Here is a 13,756-nt window from a genome sequence, read left to right on the forward strand (position 1 = left end):
ACTCCATTTGTAAGACTATTCATGACTTGGTAAACTTGGTACTTCTTGGTATAAATACCTAATTAAATCAAAAAATATATTTTCGGAAAAAACAAAACCAAATTTGAATTATATTCTCATAAATACTAACTTGAAACTAAAATATGGTATTTGAAAAAAAAATGTTCAGTACGTAATAATTAATTATAATTCATATGTTTAAAATTTATCATGGTTCCATTGGTATAACATTATTACCTGAAGGAATAAAATGGGTTTTGACAAAAACTTGCCACCATTTTATGTAAATTTTAAATTTTTACACACGACTCCTACTTTTAATAACTAAAACTCATTAAAACACCATATTGGGCCCAAAATTTCCTTATGTTAATAAAGTTAAATATTTCAATTTAATTTCTAGACTAGAATGTACACAAGAACAATCCATTTAAGTAATAATGTGTGCTTAAAGCTGACGTCATCTTAACTTAGATGTGGAACGGAAATTCACGTTACGCAATTACTTCAAGAAATAGCAAGTGTCAACTATATTCGAGTGACAAGTCATTTAAAGTTAAAACGCCAAGATTCTATAAAGGTTTAGAGTAAGAGAGTTGTCAGAATAAAGCTGGAGGCGAACTGATCATACAATTATTATTTATATGTAATAATTGTTATTTGTGTTGTAGTCTTTGGTGTTTAAGTTTTTCTGAGAGATAATATATTTAACTTACCTGTTAAAATATTACAATCATTAACTGGAATCATACGATGAAACTAATTAAATATATCAAAGTAGATGAAATTTCTAACCGAATTAAACTTCTGAAATGCAATGAAATACGTGATGTATAATTACCTAAAACTAGAAACTAATTAAATTTGAAAATTCAAAAATCATGTCGATTAGACCTACAAAATCCGAAGGAATATGTTTAGTTAAAGTTATTTCAATTTATCTTTTACAACGTAGTTGCTAAGCGAAATGAGGTTGTGTTTACGAATGCGGTAATAACTAGCACAATATTTCACAATTTTAGCTATAAAATTTAAAGCGAAAGTAAAATCATGCCAACTATTTTTCGACTTTTCATTCTTTATATATTTGTATACCTCTATTGTTTTTAAAATATAAAATTTAACTCTCAACAACTTAACATAAATACGAGTACAACGGACACTTTGATTAAAAACTTGAAAAGCATGGGAACTTTTAGTGCAAAACTAAACAATGTTGTACATTGGCGTACCTAATTACTTTCACGATGTTTAATTTAATCCATGCTATCAAGTAAGAAGCGGATCCCCGAGGGAGCCATGCGCCGGCGCAGGTAATAGCCGGCTGTCAGCGTGTGGGCGATCGCTAAACATCACCTTGTAAATACTGGTAAATATTTGTCTTCATGTAATTACTGTAATTGTTCACTTCGCCTTCTTTGAGACGTTGATGCGTGGGCCGTCTGAAATATTTATTGAATGAAAATAAATTACCTTCGTCTTTTGGCTGACTGTATTAGAAATACGTGATACTTTTCTGCTTTTAATCAAATAATAGCATCTAATGGTATAATCACATGAATATTTGAGATAAAAATCGAATTTGATTTATTACATGACGTTTTGTAAGTAGGAGTATTAATCGGTATGACACCATTTGTTAAACCAAAATTTAAATTCGATCTAACAAGGAAATAGAATGTTGAGATTAACACTTCAAGTGATATGTGATAACGCATGTTTTGAGCAAAAAATGATGATAAAAATTTATACCTCCGTCCATACAAAAATACATAAATTCTATCAATTTGATAGGACGTGTGTATTAGAATTTGAAGCCTTCTCTTTTTGTTTTTGCTTGAGAAAGTAAAGAATGATATGTATAGTTTACTTGTAATGAATCTGTATTTATATTAAAGTGAAACCGGTTTTCTTGCTACTATCAATCAATTCTTGAAAGCGATTATCAAGCGCATTGCATGTAAGCATCGATATCAAATTATATGAGATACGGATCTTCGAAGCGGGACAAGTTCTTTTTTAAGATGCTGCAACTTATTTTCTTTGAAAGTCATAAATTATTTTTTATTGTTGAGATAAAGAACTATTTCTTTTAATTAATATGTTATACTTAGAATTTATTTTACAGTTGCCCGAACGATTAAAACAAATCGTTGGGGCAACTTGAAGACTTTAGAGGGACCATGAACAACAAACTTTATTTGAGGTTTAAGCCACCGAAGAAATTATGAAATAAAAGAGACATATTCTGATAAGTGCAAAGTACAGTAGATTAATAAAAAAAATCGTTGCTGTGACTGATCATCTGTCAGATACCGGGATTGAAACAGTGCAGCTTGACAATAGATTTTTTTCAAATCCATTGTAATAGCTAAGCTCCGTCAGATGACAAAGGAGAAAGATTAATTGAAACAGAAACATTTTTTTGACAACTATGTAAACAAAACAGCGCACCAGCTTAATTATTGGTTTATTTTTAAAATATAATTTTGCAAAACTTAAGATAGGAACAATGTTTTTTGTATTTAGTTTGCCTTTGTATATTCACCTTCGGTTTGGAATTTCATATGCAACGAGAGCATGTTAATAGATGATATTGGTTCTAAATACGTCATTATGGATAAAACTAACAGGTGCGCTCATCGGCCGCTAATTGCAATGGTTACAAACAACTGGTTATAATAATTAGAGATGGGCGGAGGGCGGCAACTTAGGCCGTGTTAAGGCGTGGTTTTCGGTGGTGGCTATTCATGTTTAATTTAACAAGTGGTCAAGTGTCATGAGGCTTTTAGTGATTTGTGTTTTGCATTATTCATTCTCTAATCAACACTTTACTCATTCAGCCTTTATAACATAGTTTTGGACAGCCGAATGACTCTATCTATGTATTAAATTTTGGGAAGAGAGGTTTACACAATTAAAATGTTATTACAATACGTGTAACAAGTTCATTAATCTGGCTTCTTCTTTCTTAGTTAATATAGCACAGTATACAACAAACCATCGCTAAAAATATTAAGAATGCATGTTGAAAACCTATTTTTGGTATTGTATCAAGAGGCAAAACATCTTCTCAAAGCGTCATCACACAAAACCACAATTAGTTTGCTATACGCGTGCGCATTTCGTGCTTGGCGTAGAGCGTGACCGTTGTTAGTTGCTTACCGTTATATTTCTAGGACCAAATAAAAGATTCGCTTTACTTTTTTACAAAACAGAAATTTTTATTATGCTTACGCGTACAAATATATGGATGTAAAAGTGCCTTGGATATTTTTACTTTTGATATTAACCATTATCTAAGCACATATTACCATCTGACACCTACAAACATACTTGTGCTTAAAATTTGATCAAATATTCTATCTTACAAGTATAAAGCATCAGTCGTATAAACAAAGATATCCTTATTCACTTGCAGGTCCCATCTTAGACGTTTTTGTAAATTGTTCGAGATGTTGTGAGTTTTATTGTCTACGTGACGAGTCACTTGATGGTCTGTAAGCAGCTGTAGGTACATTGTAAATTCTTTGTTTAAATAAACATTTGAAATTCAATGTTTGCGTACTTGGTTAAACATTAAATCGAACACACGCGTTGTATCTAAAAGTAAATCAATTTTAAGACTGTTTTATTTCGCCAGTCTAATGATTAACAATATGCCCACGTTCACATTAACAATATGCCCACGTTTGACGTTTACGTTTCTTTCAGTATTCCACTTTCCTTAATTTATTAAATTCTTCATATCGTATACCTGTAAAATAGAAAAACCTTATATTTTTCTTTCTAATACAGAATGGTTTATTAACACTTTTTACATTTTACTTACAGTTACGGAACTAGAACTGCTATCAATAAAATAATGAGCTGTTGTAATTTTCTAAGTTCCTCTTCGGTATATATATATATATATATATATCTTTGAGTATATTCTCCAAGGATGTAAATTAAAGTGTGGTAGCAATATTTAAATATAAATTAGAATCAATTACCATTAACGCCAATAGCAACGATCGAAAACTGATAAAACATATAAGTAAATTGCGATATACATCTAGTACTGCCCACGTATTTTTCACTATTGCGTTGAGATCGCTATCAATAATTGGCATATCTGGAAACCGGTCCACAGTAGATCATTTAATTTTCTTAATAATTTTCTATCGTAGTTTGCCAGAGGCATTTTATGCCGGTCCAGTTCTCGTTTTATGCTTTTTCTCTTAACCATATAATCAATTCCGCTATGCTGTTTAAAATTTAGATATACATTGATACATTTGATACAATATGATTTTAACGTTGTAACAAAACATAATATCTAATTAATATAGCCTTCTATGCCGTCAAGGAATGAACATTGAATAAGAGAGGTATCCCTTACCTTAGTTCCAATAAAATTTCTCCAATTAAGGGACAAAGTTTATGAATTGTGAAAATACGTTCAATCTGAAATAAATTCTTTGCATTCAGTTATGTGTCTACAAAAAGTGTTAGATACAAAATATGACAATTAAATTTTAGATATTTAATTAATGAAATTATTCATTTAAAAGATATTTATAAAGTAAAGCAAAAAGTATACAAGAGACAAGTCCGTATATCGGTTATAAGGTAATCCAAAATAAAAAGAAAATATTAGTTTTATTTAAAGGAATACTCGCGAAAGTCTTTAATATCATTATATCAATCCAAAATACTTGATAAATATTGCAGGGATTTGGAACCTCTTCTATTTAATTTTTAAATTTTTTTAAATAGCAAATTTATTTCATTTTATTACAAATTAAAACGTATACTGGTCGCCTTTCTGGCTGTATTGAAGAGAATCTCAGTAAACAAGATCGATGTCTATGCTAGAAGCATCTTATTCTCGTGGTACTATACCGATAATCTGAATCAGTTGCGGCTAGCGTGATTTATAGGCCGAAGCCTGCAAGCTAACATTCTGTCTCACTAATACAGGTAATAGAGAATTCTCATGGCGCATTGATTCTTCATAACGATACATTATGGATGATGTAGAGTTTCCTGAAAGATATGAGAATCAAAATATGCAATTATATTGATTATGAATGAAAATATTCTATATCATAACTAACTGCATTCAATGATACAGGTATTGATATTGGGATTGCTTATTATATACGAAGTGTCGTAAATGTGATGTAATGGTAGTTTCATTATTTATTATCACATTTTAATCTTCAATGACTTCATTCAGACAATGAATTGTATTTGAAGTGTAACCATGACTAAAGTAAAGAAAGTAAATTTTTATGGCATTTGGTTCATTACAGGAACATGATTTTATGGTTGTTGTTTATAACAGAACTATTTGATAATATTATAACTTAATTTTGTATCCTAATTAAATTTGATGTGTTCAGATTACGTCATTTAGAATCTTTAATTTACTTTTTATTGCATATATAGGGATATAAGCATTTGACAGATAAAATCCCTAAAACTATTTTCAAATTAATAGATTATATAAAGTCCTTCTACTGGATATTATCCTCCAATCTATAAGTAGAAAGTGAAAACATTACACACCAGCACCCTGCACTTGAGTACGAGCAAGTGAGTTATATACAATTTAGAATTTCTCCCGAGAGAAAAGTCTCATACGATTTTCCTTACCTCCTAAACCGAAAAAAATGCAATTTGGGAGAAAACGAAACCAAAAACACTATTTACCGATTTAGACACTGTTACTAGAAACCATCATTAACTGGAATGTTCCAGGGACTTGGTGGATAATATTTTTGAAGAAAATAATACAATCAATTATCCTTATACATATTTGTAGTAACACAACGAAATAGTTTTATTTACTATAAGAAAGGTATAAGCTATTTCTAAATTAATACAACTTATGACGATATAAGGATAGTACAGGGATAACGATTTTACAATTGATCTATCAATCATCAATTGATTACAAACTGAACTTTAATGCACTGGATACATTTAAACAGTCAATGATTTTTTTGGGACTTGCAATAGTTACTTAGTTTATTTCCAGATTAAATTCCCCTCAACTGGCGCATTTATCCCCTTTTTAATCGTAACTTTTCGGAAAAGAAGCAAATCTTGAATTTGTTTTGATTTTTGTTAGGCTATTACGCAATTTGTAATAAAGTGAATTCAATGTTTATATTGAGTCAATTAATAGAATTTGCGATCTAATCTAGATCGGTCTGTGTAAATTGTATCTAAATTATCTCTATTGACCACTTCTTTGGTTAGAACTAGGTTCTGATTTGCATAATTTAATTATAATAACCTGCTTGGACCATTTATTACCATATTTCTTGAACTAGATTCTCAAATAAATTTATAGTATTGTTTAACGGCATAAGAATTTAAGCTGTGACAGCATTAAATTCACTTCTAGAAACAAAGTATGATGCGGAGAACGTGCAGTGTTATTTACATGACCTAAATAAGTTATCTACATATAAAGTAATCCAACATTGAAACTATGTTGTTATACATGAGATGAGAGTTTTAGACATCATTGGATTAAGGGCAGCTAGGAGTTTGCGGATCTCTACGTTCCGGTCATCGCAGAGAAGCTTAATTACGAGATTTCGAGGCTTTCAGTCTATTCCATAAATATATAATATAAATAAATTGTTCAGCAGCATATTTATGACGTACGATATATTTCTTTGGAATTACTACCTTAACGTTTTTCTGTAAAAGATGATTGTCAAACTATTATTGCAATGAAAGCCCATTAAAAATATTGAAAAACTTAATTAATATTAGTGAATTATTGGCTGTATTGTGACTATTTTTGAACATAAGTTACAATACGTAACAGAAAATTATTCAAGTAATTATGAGAAATCGGTATAAAATGCGCAAAACGATTTTAACAAAAGATGTTTGAGCATACAACCGTTTTTAAATACAATTAATCGCCAAGCATTATTATAAACAAACTTCTGCTAGTTTCTATTAAAAAGGCATGTCCATTTCAATCTACTTCGACCCAGAAAAGTTATAATACGAGCATTTTCGAATCATGTCATAAAATGTTTTGTTCCTAAGTTTAATCACTACAAGACTATTAACAATTGAATTCTTTTTGTTATTAGAAATTAAAAATTTTCCTACATTACTTTCGTTCTCTTTAATTCAGCAATCATTTTACTGCTTGACCAGCAATTTCCAAATGTTTTCACAAACAATAATTATCATTTCAAAATGTAAGGTTCAAATGTAATCAAACAAATGAAATATTGTCCTAGAATTCTTATACATCGTTAAAAACATTATTAATATACGTATTTATCTATAAAAATATATTTATATTTGTTTTCGATGGACGTTTCTGCGTGTTCTTTTTTTTCTTCCCTAAGGGATTCACACTAAAGAAAGACTATATGATATCGTACGAACTATAAAACGTATATGAACCCGCTCTGTATGCAAAGGCAAAACGATATCCATAAACAAGAAACCCGTCAATCGTGCCGTTGCTTAACATAAATCGGGTAACTTTACGACGCCTGCGGTCAATAAAGCGCCGGTTTTAACATTTGACTAATTTTAATTGCCAAGTTTTTAAGCAAAATCGAGCCTATATTTTATGAACATTTATCTTTTTAAAACTCGTTATTTACACCAGGGTTTCGATGAGCCGTAAATAAACAGGGCTTAATGTAAAGCCACTTTGCAGTTGTTTGATTTTGGTTTGTTTGAAATCCATCCAATTGTTTGCTTGTTTATTGAATATTGTCCGATCGATTTTTATTTATTTCTTTCAGTTCGGTTCACATTTCATTCGTTAAAGACAAATAAAAACATCCGCGGACAAATAATTGCAAACGTTATTATAAATACCTTTACCGTAATATTATTAAAGACCACAAATACGTAGATATATATTTTAGAAATACTATTTCGTACCATAAAAATTAATTAATAATTTTATACTTGCTTAATCGAAGTTTGGTAATTAAATTTAGCTGTAAAAACCTATACAGCTAGATATTTTTTAACCTTATCAAAAAAATATTATCTATAAAAGTAAAATTATTTTACAAATGTATTTTTTTAAGCCGTAAAAATACTAATATTAAGATTTAAAATTATTAAAAAGATTAACAACGATCTGTCAGGTGTGGGGTTCGAACCCACGCTCCCTCTCGGGAACCAGAGCTTAAATCTGGCGCCTTAGACCACTCGGCCAACCTGACTTGATTACACGGATCAAATTTTGCTATGACTTTCAGTTGAGTAATTATTATGCAACATTAATATAATGGCCAACTGCTACTAATAATACCGATAAAATGTTTATGTAATTAAAATTACTACGTATTTTTTTTTATTTCATATACTAGGTTATAAAGTACAATATTATAGCATCAATTAAGATTATAACTAATGATAAGAAAATGTACAGTAAATATTGAATTTTAAAAACTCTATAATAGGGATGTCAACAACAAAGACAAACATTAAATTCAGCAGATAAATCAATAGATTACTTATCTTTGCTGTATATTTACAGAGTACACAATCGTAAATTTTAATGAATGTTATTTTTAAAGGTATGTTTAAATGTATCATTATAACATATCATCGTTGTAATCTGGACAAAAAACAGAATTTCCAATGACTTTTTATACAATACATTGTTAATAATGTACAGTATTTTTTTATCGCTTTTTATAAAGTATAAACACCAGTATCTGAGAACGATCCGTTTAAATTAGATTCAACAGAACAAAGCTTCATTAATTCAGTTGTCCTCATTGAAGCAATAATATTCCATATCAATGTGCATACTGGAATATAGCTTGTCATAACCAGTCAAAGTGGTAGGAATAATAATAATCGTATTACTATTAGCGATAATAACAAATAAATTAAATGAATAAAACGTGTACAAAATCATTTTAATAAAATATTATATAGCTACACAAATACATATTTAAGATCTTTAATTTTGTAGCATTTATTGTATCAATGATTAATCTCACAATTGAAAATAGATTTAACGATTTAAATCATAACAAAAATAGTTTAAAATAATTCGATATAAATACATAATGATTCAATAAATCAAACATGAATAAATTCACTTCGCAAATTTATAATAAAATATGTTGAAGCTATGAAAATACGATTTCAATATCTCAAAGGTTTCATCATTTTTTTATTTTTATCATTAATCTAATTGATAATAGATTTAAAGATTTAAATCATACATAAGAGCTCAAACTAATCTGATATACTAAAATGATTTCTCATCCAATAAATGTATCGTAATCGATAAACTAGCGCTTCCGCTTTTGAGCAATATTTTTTTATAACCACTGTATTTTTTATACTTTTTATAGTTAATTAAAAATATATATGTTGAATGATATAAACGAACCACTATTAAGCGTAAGGAATTTTTGATGTACGTCTCATTGTCAATGCATTAGACTTTATTAAAAATTCCTGTGCGTGAAATGCCAGACAGGGCATGATGTTGAATTATGTACATTGCAAACGTTAAAAAAAAACGTCATTTGTATATGAGAACTTTCTAGAACTATGTTTAATCAATAGGCCCCGTCTCTGATGTGAGTTTTGGAGTTAACTAACAAACAAGATAAAGCTAGTGAAACGTGAAACCGCAAAATATCAAAATTTCTTAGTACAGTTATTTGACTTCCAATTGCCTTTGGCATAGATTTTCAAAACTGTTCGGAATTTGATAATATTAAATTACTGGTATAGTATATATAGAAGTACAATTATTAAGATAGAACATAAATTTTTGATAATATAATAAAGTACTGAAAGGTCAAAGCGTTTCTATAAATAGTACTATCATCTTATCAGTCTTACACACAATATTCTATATTTCTATAAAAAATTTAGTCGGAAACAGTTGAAATACGTTTATTTACAGAATATTTCTCAGATCTATCAAATTGATCATTTATCATTGACTATCGCGATGAGTGTCGGTCGGAGAAGTCAATCTAGCGGTATAAATTGAAATATTACTTAGACGAGTGAAAGCTCAGGTTGAAAAAGGTTTACTTTAATATGTAATATTATAACAATATATATAAACATATATATATAATTATTACGGATCCATAAGTTCGAATTGTTGACCATTCATTCATTTTGTCAACATATAAATACAATTTAAGAGGACGTGATTTTTATACTGTTGTGATGTGCTTGAGCTACTATAAGTATTTTTTCGTGTACCCACTTATTGTTCATGGTTACTTGTATTGTGATATCAAAATTAATTGATATTTATAAATAAATTGTTATTTCAGGAATTTCCGAAATTTTTTAACGATGTTTAATGTGATTTTCGTTTGTAATAAAAGAACTTGTTATAAAAATATGTACAGCTATTTTATAAATTTGCTTTTAGATTCATACAGTTTTTAAGATAATAGCTAAAATATAAATAATAATAATATGTGATGTTATTATTATAATTGTTTCCAAAAAACTTAATTAAAATAATATGTCTCAACTTCATCCATCGTAAATAATATATTAGATTTGTTTAACGCCAACAAAAAGGAATAATGAAGTCAGTGTTTATAATTTGGCTTGATTTGGGAGCAATAAGTAGTAATAAAGTCCCACTCACGTCGGTTTAGGAGGTGGAAAGCACGTATTTTTCGCATTATCGCCCAAAATTATTATTTAAGGTATGGACGTGTGCTGCCAGTTACTCTGGAAAAGTAGTGTAAACTAACAATTGTTCAACTTACCTAACACGTCCAGTATATTAGAAAATGACGTAAGAGTTTTAAGATTTTAACGCAAGAACAAACATTGTATCATAATCACGTTACTGATTCCTTGTTTATAAAAAATATATTCAACAAATCGAAACCTAAACATCTTATGTTCGTGACGATAAGTTTATATTGAAATTAAAACAGATTACACTTCTCTTTCTTATTACATCTTAAAAAAATATTGAATTAACATTTCGTTTACAAGCCATGTACCGTGTAAACACGTCTGAGAGTTGTAAATCATCATAGAACAATGAGGTCGAATGATATGAATAATTTTGTTCGTTTCGACATGTAAATACTAAATCTTTTTTTTTATTACTTTAAAAACATTTCTATATCTGATTATAATCCTAAAGAAGCGTCTTACAATTCCAAGCAATGAGCTTAAATCTAAATAAATTTTCGCTTCCACTGCTCGAGTTAATATTTATGACTCTAAAACAAAACTAAACAGCATTAGTATTCAATCGCACTTTAAATTTTAGATTCCCTTAAACCGCTTTATCAAAAGCAATATCGGCTATGTATTATACATTAGATACCTACCGACCCAACTTTTAAATGCGACCAGAGGACGAACATTTTACTTAAAAACTTCTGGAGATTCGGAAAAGACGAAGGATTCACGAAATTTTTGTGACTAATAAGTGTCGTCGCAGGTCCTGCATACTAAGAAGACATCTCTTGCATAGCAAGTAGAACTCGCAGTGAATATAAAATACGCAGTATCTATACTAAGATCTTTAGAATTTTTAAGATATAAAGAATTAATCATATTACTGCTAATGGCTTAAAGCAAATAAAATGGAAAAAAGAAAACAGTATCATTTGAATTATGCAAAGTTTTAGTTCAATTTGATATAACTTACATAAATAGTTAAATTTATTTAATGGAATGAGCGTTCGCCTTTAACCAGGAGGTATTTGATTCGATCGGATATCGAGCTAAGCACGTTTGACCTTTTGATAAAGGCAATTACAGTAAAGCCTTTGGCCAACAAGAGCTGTAAGGAACTTTATACAGATGTCTTTTATTCAGAATATCTGAGCGGCATCACAACACTACCACTTCGATTTCGTACTTACAACACAGACGTAAGAACCTCAACTTCTACGAAACGGCAATTTGATTCCTTAACAAAAAAAAAACAAACTTTGCTGTAATGGGGTCTTATCATTTGCACTGATTACATGTTGCTTCTCACGATAGAAGGCAATGCTATTAAATTGTCATTAAAGTCACCTTAGTGTCATCTGAAGTTTCCATTTTAGTGGGACAGCATTTTTTGTCTCGGTTTTAGTCTACGGCGATTTAAATAACCTCTGCAGGGCGTATCGAAGATCAGATGCAGACGATTTTGATGTTTATTGTCTTGAAATAAAGAATATATTAGCCTTTGTTGTAGCTAAAAATAGTGGAAATGCGTTAATGACGTATGATGTAATTTGATGTAAATTGAACCCCGTCTGACAGCAGCGAGCACGCAACATGTCAACTATGAAATTGTTACCCTAAGTATAGTTTAATTTTGGAGTGATTGATGTCAGAGATATTTTATTAAAGTATAATGTAATGCTAACTTGCTTGAGCTGCGAAGTTATTTGTTGAGTAAACTAAGCTCATTATCTTCTTATAGAACTCAATTTCTTGTCTGGCGTTTAACAATATTTTGATGCTTAAAATCCTTGAACAGGAAAAGTTTAAAGAGACTTGACATAAATCTGAATGTCAAAGATCTTTATTATAAATAAAATAAAAGCGAGTGATTGCATTTCTAGCCTTATTTATAGGAGGAATTGCTATATATGTACTACATGTAATTATAATTTATGCATATGTAATGTCTCACAGTTATTTTATAATCGATTATCTTAAATGCAGAACAATAAAAATTGAGATAAAATGACTTGATAGCCTTTTCGAATGGGTAACTGTAAAGTTATTGATGACTGTCATGGTAATTCCGAACGCAGGCATTACGGAGCAAAAGAAATTACCAGCCCTTTATTGCGTAATAGCTGATGTGACCGCGATATCTTAATAAGAGGGTTCTGATCAAGTTTCTTCAAGAATGCCTCAGGCTTTGCATAATTGTCAAGTCATAGCATCCTCCTTTCAGAGGATACTCCCTTAAATATCATTATTCCTTGGTGTTCTGGGCAAGGCCACAAGTTCTGTGACGAGGGAAGCATTCGCTCCATATGACAGAATGTTATAACTGTTAATACTTTTAAGCAATTTCATTAAATCGGCGTTAAATATCATGAAAAATATTATATAAACAATGTTTATCAAACTTAATAAAACTGTTGGTACAATATTAAAAAAGTTTTCTAAATTTATTAAGAGTAAACTAAAGTTCTGTGTCAGTCCATCAACCGTGAGAACAACATTCGCTTTGATAAATAAATTATGTTACTTTATAAAAGGCCTCCTATTTATAATTAAACAAGAAAAATAAATCGGAAAGTTACTTATATGTTAAAATTTAATTAAGTAATATTGGAAATTAGATAAAACTGAAATTATGTAGCCCGGAGATGGGGAGCGATTGAAATTCTGAAATTCAAATTACTTCGGAACCAACTTCAGAATACAATCGCATCTTTTAGCAGAATGGTATTTTGTATACAAAAGACCTTTTTTTAATTTATTCCTTTAGAACAAATAAATACTTCTGTCTGAATGTATAAATAATTCCCTATTTGTATATATCGTGGAGTGTTAAACATTTTACGTTTATAAAAAACACTATGCAGAAAAGTTTTCTCACCTCAGGTAATATTATTTAAAATACATGATATTGCTATCGTAGGTATATTTTTAATTGTATTTTATTCACGTATTAAGTAAATATTTGCCTTTAAAATAAAAATGTTCGAAATACTATTTTAATTTTTATTCGTATATAGCACTTTAAGCGATATTGAATTGAAGTACAAATACAAAATGAAATAAATTT

The 13,756-nt window shown here is 29.4% G+C and overlaps 1 non-coding gene across 1 annotated transcript; it reads right to left on the minus strand.

Moving 5' to 3' along the window:
- Positions 1-8,129: 8,129 nt before the first annotated feature.
- Positions 8,130-8,213, minus strand: Trnal-uaa (transfer RNA leucine (anticodon UAA)). The gene has a single exon. It is a non-coding gene; the product is annotated as a tRNA-Leu (tRNA).
- Positions 8,214-13,756: the final 5,543 nt, after the last annotated feature.

The sequence above is a fragment of the Danaus plexippus genome, chromosome 7 (assembly GCF_018135715.1).
Source record: "Danaus plexippus chromosome 7, MEX_DaPlex, whole genome shotgun sequence".
NCBI lineage: Eukaryota > Metazoa > Arthropoda > Insecta > Lepidoptera > Nymphalidae > Danaus > Danaus plexippus.